General features: G+C 31.7%; 1 pseudogene; it reads right to left on the bottom strand.

Moving 5' to 3' along the window:
* Positions 1–1,364: 1,364 nt before the first annotated feature.
* Positions 1,365–5,748, bottom strand: LOC123192119 (annotated as a pseudogene).
* Positions 5,749–8,055: the final 2,307 nt, after the last annotated feature.

Here is an 8,055-nt window from a genome sequence, read left to right as displayed (position 1 = left end):
AGTCAAAGACCAAGCTGACTCAAAACTATGCCTTCATATTGTCAGCGCCAAAATCAAGTGATACTCTTAACATGGTTCCCATTGCTTAAAAAGCAAGCTTTGAACAAACTAATGTTAATGAACGACTACATCTCTATTTTACCCACCACCACAAGCATGGGAAGTATTATAGCCAGCACTATTACCAGGTAAGATTACACAAACTAAACCAAACCAACATTATAATGACATGCTATAACCTTAATTAATAATGGGTATTAGCTAGAAATTAGGGTTTGCATGGTTACGTGCCATTACAGAGTTTAATCTATAGGCTGGTCCAGAGTATAGTGAGGTGACTAACTAAAATTATACTGACATCACACTACCTTCAAATGATTTTGTTTGTGGTTAAACCAACATAAGATGGTTGGCAGAATCTTAATTATATACACAAATAGTCCCTACAAAACCATTTCCACTATCCATTTAACTCACAAAGTCTAAATAGCCTGCAAATTTCCACCAAGTCAGTTACCCAGTTGTTCTTAGCACTTAAAGAGCATGGCTTCCTTCACCATCTACATAATGGTTCTTCTGGCTTTTGCTACTTCTGGGGCTAATGCCCAGGATGTTGGGGCAGTTGCACCATCTCCAATGGAAAGCGGTGGAGTAGCTCTGAGTGTTCCAGCTCTATTGGCAGCCATAGCTTCTCTTCTTGCTTGGTTCTTTTAAATATTTTATTTGTTGTTTTCGGTTACGTGGTGAATGTTTATGGGTTGCTCAGACTCTTTAGTTTGCCCAAATGGGGGGTTGTTTACTTCTGCTTTGAAGAGTGTAAAAGTTCATTGTTCTTATAATTGTAAATGATCAATTTTTCATTACTAAATATGCACTTCAACTTACATTCCTTCTGTCTTTTAATAGCAATTGTAGGGTGTTACTAGTTTTAATGTAATCAATAAAAAAACCAATACACCTTTTATTAAGCCTACTTAATAATCTTTTAAATAATTTATCTTTATAACAATTTTTCATTTGTTATAATAAAAAATAATCTCAATCAATCATTAAGAGGTGTTCTCTTTCGTATAAACAAATGTGTGACCTCTGTTAAACAAAGCAAGAGTAGAAATTGAAACTAATAGCCAAATGACCATTACTTTCTAAATATCCCCAAATTGTGGGGAAACAAGTTGTTACAAGAGAAACTTCTGATACACAGGGAATAAATTAACAAGAGCATTTACAGGAATCAGTCTATCCATCGAAACAATGCCATTTCATAATTTTGAAACTACAGACCTTGTATTTTTCGAACGGAGTTGCTCTTCTTTCACATCATGAAAACATATGCACCATTCCATCAGCTATCATCACTCTCATCATCTTGCAGTTTCTGAACAATACAAAGATTACAAGCTTCGCCTCTAATAGGAATTATATTGAGTGGCCAATCACCAGAGGGAGCTTCATCTATGGCCATGGCATCCATTGTCAAGCTAATAAAGCAAGAAATGGAAAGGCTACAACGAACGGATTTAAGGAAAAATGTGCACAAATAAACCTTAATTATCAAGAAACATTCAAAACTTACATTCTAAAGGCATTGGCCAGCATTATCCTAAGACAGCATGACCAAGTAAAACAGAGATCAATTTTTGACAGAAGAAGATTTATCAAAAAAGCGACTTGAATGACACAGAATAAGCAGCAAACCCAAAAAAAAAGGAAAAATACTTCAAGAACCACAGCCTCGTCAGTGAGCTCAGGCTGAATCCCATGCTTTGCATGGTGAATGTACTTCTTAAGAAACTTGATGGTGAGTGCATCACGCTTCTGACCCCTTTGTGTTTTCTTCGCATGATGCATTCTGTTATACTTGACAAAGACAGATTGGTCAGTGCCAGCTTCATCTTCCCTTCCATATCTTGAATTCCCTTCAAGTCCTGTTTCTCCTGTATTATTAAGTTTTATTAGCTAGCATTTCCAAAAATACTACATTGCCTACAAGCCCTTAAATCATAAGAAAACTAGAGTTACCTCCGTCAGTTTCAGACCAAAAACGGTGCATTTGCAAGACATGGTCTGATATTTTACTGTCAATATCAGGGTCCATTTGATCAAAACGAGAAAGCAAAGAATCTGGACGCCCAATGTTCTTCGTTGGAGTCAATGAGCGGTCATACTGTATATCACACCAATAACCAGCATAAAAACAAGTCAAGCAATTAAAGCGCCAAATGGAACAATTTATCTGTTCTTGGCGTAACACTTCAGTAAAAAAATAGCCGTAAAAGTATCACTTACAGTTCCATATATAGGATTAGCAGCAGCCATCACACTGCAACGAGCATTCAGAGATCAATGGATACCAGCTTTGGCTATAGTCACAATCTGCTGCTCCATAACCTCATGTGTAGCAACTCGATCTTGATCATTCATCTTGTCAAACTCATCAATGCAGACAACACCTCTGTCTGCAAGAACCATGGCACCAGCTTCAAGTCTTCTTTCTCCTGGACACAAGAAGTATTATTTTCCTGAAAGTAACATAAAAAGCTAAATTGCCAGGGGCAATTGAGGTGTCATACCTGTTTCTTGATCCGTAGTCACAGCAGCTGTCAACCCCACTCCAGATGAACCCGGTCCAGTAGTTGATATCGCTAAGGGAGCAATATTCAATATTGCTCTCAGAAGTTGGGGCTTGACAACAGACGGATCACCAACCATCATCATGTTAACGTCCCCAAAAGAAAAGGAGCATTAAACGATACTCCTGGATAAATCGTGAAATTAGCTACTGCATATGGTTGGAATACAGGATCATTGTGTACAGTGCTAATCAAGTATATTAAGACAGAACAGAATTTCAATGTGACTCACCATTGTAGATGTGTACCATTCTTTAAATTCTTTTCCACTCCACCAAGCATCAACGAATCCACAGATTTTTTTATCCACAAATGCCCGTATATAGAAGGTGCCAGAGAATTACCAAGTAGATCAAATGTATCAGCTATATTTTTTATGTTTTTTAAGTCTGCTGGAGTGTAGATAGATGCATTTGCTTCCTTGTTAAGTAAAGAAACATTGTTAGCAACGAGAACAGTCCTGCATAGAGATTTCACTTAATCATAATCAGAAGCCAACAACATCTCGTTACATAGAAGGACAAGAAAAAACTGTCTATAATATGTGTGGAGTTACCTGAATACTCCGTTCACATTACCCTTTCCTACAACAATCCTTTCTTTGAGAGCATCATCCCACGACCATAATGTGTTATAAATTGTGTTTTATATTGAAAATGTCAAATAACGAACAATATTATAAAATTCATTTTATAAATATGGATGAACTATATTATGAAACTTACTAAATAAAGATATGTTCGAAATGTTTAATGTTTTAAAAGTCACTTTTTTAAAATGATATCAATTATTTTGATTAAATCCATTTTGTTTAAAAAAATAAATTTTCAAGAAGAAAATGATTTATTATGTGATTTGAAAGGAGGTTATCAATTTTTTATTATTTTAATAGGACCACAAAATTTAATTTAAAATATTTTTAAAAATATTTATTTATAAAAAAATTATATTATTTTGCATGATTTTAAAGACAAATGTATAAAATAAGTTCTCTAAATAAATCATTTAAGGTGTTTTTCAAAGATAAATACATTCAAATAAGAAAAGTTTTATAAAATATGTTTGCAATAAAGATGAATGGTAAATACAATTGACACTATGTGGTAAGAGCTAAATATAAAACTTAATATATGAGTAATATTTATGAATTATTTTAAATTTGGTTACAAAGTATAATGAATATTAATGATTATATGAATTCTTTTAAATATTTTACTAAACATGATGAATATTAATGTTATATAATTGTTTTCTTATGATTAACAAGAAACAAAAATGTAATTAAAGAAACTTTTATAATACAATGTTTTATCAAGAATTTATATATTGTATTTGTTTTTATCTATTGAGTTGATAACTTATTCCTATTTCTATCATTTTTCATAATAAGTTTTCGAAAATAGTTAAAAAGTATAGAATAAAGTGAAATTGAAGTGGGTAAAAAGATTGAAGATTATGATTTATAACACGTGATTGTAGATGATTATCTTAATTTGAAATGTTATATTTATTGAATTAGTCTTACAAGAAAGTATAAGAGTGATGTCATGAAAATAAGTTAAATTCATATTTGTTTCATATTTGGGGTGTTATAGCGTCAAATCAGTTCAACCAATTGGTCCAAGCTAACTTTTAAAACCATGATATTTACTACACAATGTTTTTCATATATGGACAATAATAAAATTAATAATAAAAACACATTGAAAAAATTCATTTATTCATTCAAATAGACTTTAGAAGCCTTTGTTTCCAACTACACCAGGAATTGAACCAAAAAGTTGTTATAAGAAAGAGATAATGATTTAATATTGCTCAAATTAGTAAGGAAAGAAGGAATAACACCATTCAATTGATTATTATCTAACAACAGTTTCAAAAAGAACCTCAAGTTGCTGATCTCTTTAGGAATGACACCTTAGAAATTGTTCTTTTGAAAGTATAAAATTTTTAAATTGCTCAGATTTCCAATGGAGGGAATAGAGCTACTTAGTTGATTCACATGAATGTCTAGAATCGAAATAGACTTCAAGTTGCTTATTACCACAGGAATGATGCCAGAAAAGTTGTTCTTGAAAAGGTATAATGAATTTAAGTTGCTCAGATTTCCAATAAAATGAGAAATAAAACCACTCAATTGATTTCTGCTTAACTCTAAATCTGAAACAAACTTCAAATCGTTTATCTCCTTAGGAATAATGCCAGAAGGTTGTTCATGAAGAGGTATAAAATATTTAAGTTGCTCAAATTTCTAATGGAATGAGGAATAGAACCACTCAATTAATTGTTGGCCAACAATAGATCCGAAATGAACTTCAAGTTGCCTATCTTTTCAGGAATGATGTCAAAAAAGTTGTTAGTGTGAAGGTATAAAAAATTTAAGTTACTTAGGTATAAAAAATGTTTCTCTATCCCCGGCGTATTTGACTTGACCTAAAAGTGTCTTTGTTGTGCATTCGTTTATTTTTAACAATGAAATTTGAAAAGAAAGAGGTGGACCACTTTAACTTTGGTTCTCACATAGTTTGGCCACTTGCCCCTTGTTCCATATGGACAATAAGTTTTCTGCAGCTCTAATTGGCAAATTAGTTTCTCACGTAGTTGGAAAATAGGACTCTTAATTAAAGGCTGATAAGGTATTTGATACCTTGGTCAAGGTCTTTGTCTTATGTAAATGGTTATTTTTTCTGCAATAAATTATCATAACCCTAGCTCCTTTTTTTCTTTAGCATCTTGTGATCGAAAATATAAATCAAATCATATTGAACAAACATAGACTACATTTATCTTCAAAACAAGATATAGGTAACAAAAACTATTACTTAAACTGGATTGCTTTCTAATTGGGTTTGAAATGATTTTACCAACTAAGTGAAAACACTAGATTCAATAACCCATTTTATAACCACTGTACCTGGTAAATTATAACCAAGTGAAAACATTGGGTTCAATAACCCTTCAAAACAACATATGTTTTTTACAAGTTTTAAATTTATACCCTCTTGGTTGTGTGCCCCTTACTTAAGTTACCAATTGAGAGCTATGTGGATGCTAATTTTGCCCATTCTTCCACTAGAAAATTAATGTTTTGTTAATAGATACCTGATTCTGACATTTAATTAAGCGTTGATATCATAGTTGGTATTGTAGTCTAGGTATTTGTCTTGTATGATTATCCTCTTGTATGAGTGATTCTTATTCTATGGCCAATTTTCATTACTTAGCTCCCTTTCTTTTCAATCTTTACCACTTTTGACTAATAGAGTGATGCTAATTTAAGCTCTAAAAAAGAAAGACTGTGAAGACTGCCTATTATATTACTTTACTTTACAAGTTCTTTGCCTTGTTTCTTGGGCTTGATGGTTGAAAAGTCTCCAATTTCTTTTTTGAAAAATCCTACACTCAAATTTTCTGCCACTTGCCCCTTGATATGGACACTAATTTTGCCTATTTTTCCACTATGAAAATGATGCTATGGTAACACTGTCATTAGCCGAACTACTCTTGTGATTTATCAACAACTTGTTTGTTGTTATGTCTCATGTGAAATTAAAAATCTCGCGCAAGATTTACTACAATAGCTGCCCTTAGAATTGGTTTATCAACTTAACTATCCACTATTATGAAAATAGTAAACAATGTGTGCATGTTAGATATATATAAATTCTCAATAAAACTATGTGTATAAATTTAAGTACATAAATATATACCCGTTTGATGTGTAACATCAAATGATTGAAAGATTTTAAATTAAAGATAAAACAATATTTAATCATATAATAACATATACAAATATATACATATTTGTATACTCAAAATGTATACGCATAGTATTGTACATAAGTTTTTGACATGGTTTGAACCATTGCTTGAGAGTTTATATCCATAATTTTGTTGTTGACAACTTTGGAAAAGTATTTAAATAAAATGTAAATTTACAAGAAAATTTTTCCTGAGAATAACCTGACTTAGGGGAAATTATCTAAGGATAATAACTAAATTATTCTAACATTACTGCCTTCAAAAGTCAAGACGACCCGCATACCAAATGACTAGTCATTATTCTTGTAACTAATCATATTTTTGCATATCCTTCAATTAAATTCGAGTTTTTCTTTGTAACATTAATATTTAAGTAATGACTAATACAGTGATCGACACTATAGTCAAGGTTAACATTATCACTTACCAGAAAAAAAAAAATTAAGATTATCCTTCTGTGTGAGGAAAACGATTTTCATGACGAATTTTCTTTTCTTATTTATTTATTCCATTTATCTTCAATGTTTAGCCTTTTAAATTCTTAATAGAGCCATGGTGAAAAGAAAAAGAAAATATCTTGAAAAATGCCGATTATGTTACTTTTTTTTTTTTTTCTCAAGTTCTTTGCCTTGTTGTCAGTCCAGTATGATATTTAAATAATTTTATGACTTATTAATTAACCAAATTTGAAAATAAATTTGATTTTCTACTACAATATTAAAAGTAAAACTTTCACTAATTTCAAAAAGTGCAATGATCGAACTTCTTTGTCTGAATGCAATAAAAAGGAAAAAAAAAAGGGAAATGAGAATATAATGCCAAAATCACATTATAAGAAATTTATTCATTTATATATTAAACAAAGCCTTAAGAGCCTTAGTTTCCCACTACACCAGCGATTAAACCAGAAAGATTGTTGTAAGCAAGAGACAACATTTTAATATTGCTCAAATTTGTAAGGGAAGGAGCAATAACACCACTAAGATGATTATGACTTAATGATAAATTAAAAGGAACTTTAAGTTACCTATCTCTACAAGAATGGTGCCATAAAAGTTGTTCTTGTAGAGGTATAAAAATTTTAAGTTGTTCAAGTTACCAATAGAATAAGGAATAGGGTCACTTGGTTAATTTGCACTTAACCGTAGATCTAAAACAAACTTCAAGTTGCCTATCTTCTCAGGAATAGTGTCAGAAAGATTGTTACTATAGAGGTATAAAACTTTTAAAGCAGCTCAAATTTCCAATTAAACGAGGAACAGAGTCACTAAATTGATTTGTGTTTAACCTTAGATCCGAAAGGGACTTCAAGTTGCCTATCTCCTCAAGAATGATGCCAGAAATGTTGTTAGTATGGAGCTATAACAAATTTAAGTTGCTCAAATTTCCAACCAAAGGAGGAATAGAGCCATTAAATTGATTTGTGCTTAACTCTAGATCAGTGAGGTGGCTGATTTGAGGTGGGATGGCACCGAAGAGTTCATTCACGCTTAGATCAGTGAGTACAAGATTGGGAAATAATGAGAAAGATAGTTCATGAAGTGTGCCTTTCAGACTTGTGCTAGTCAAGTTAACACTTGTGATACTTTCGGCATGATTGCAAGAGATTCCAAACCAAGTGCATGGACTTAATTTGGTTTTGAGGTGGATAGAATTATTG

Source organism: Mangifera indica, chromosome 12 (genome assembly GCF_011075055.1).
Source record: "Mangifera indica cultivar Alphonso chromosome 12, CATAS_Mindica_2.1, whole genome shotgun sequence".
Classification (NCBI taxonomy): domain Eukaryota; kingdom Viridiplantae; phylum Streptophyta; class Magnoliopsida; order Sapindales; family Anacardiaceae; genus Mangifera; species Mangifera indica.
This window is presented reverse-complemented; position numbering and strand designations above follow the sequence as displayed.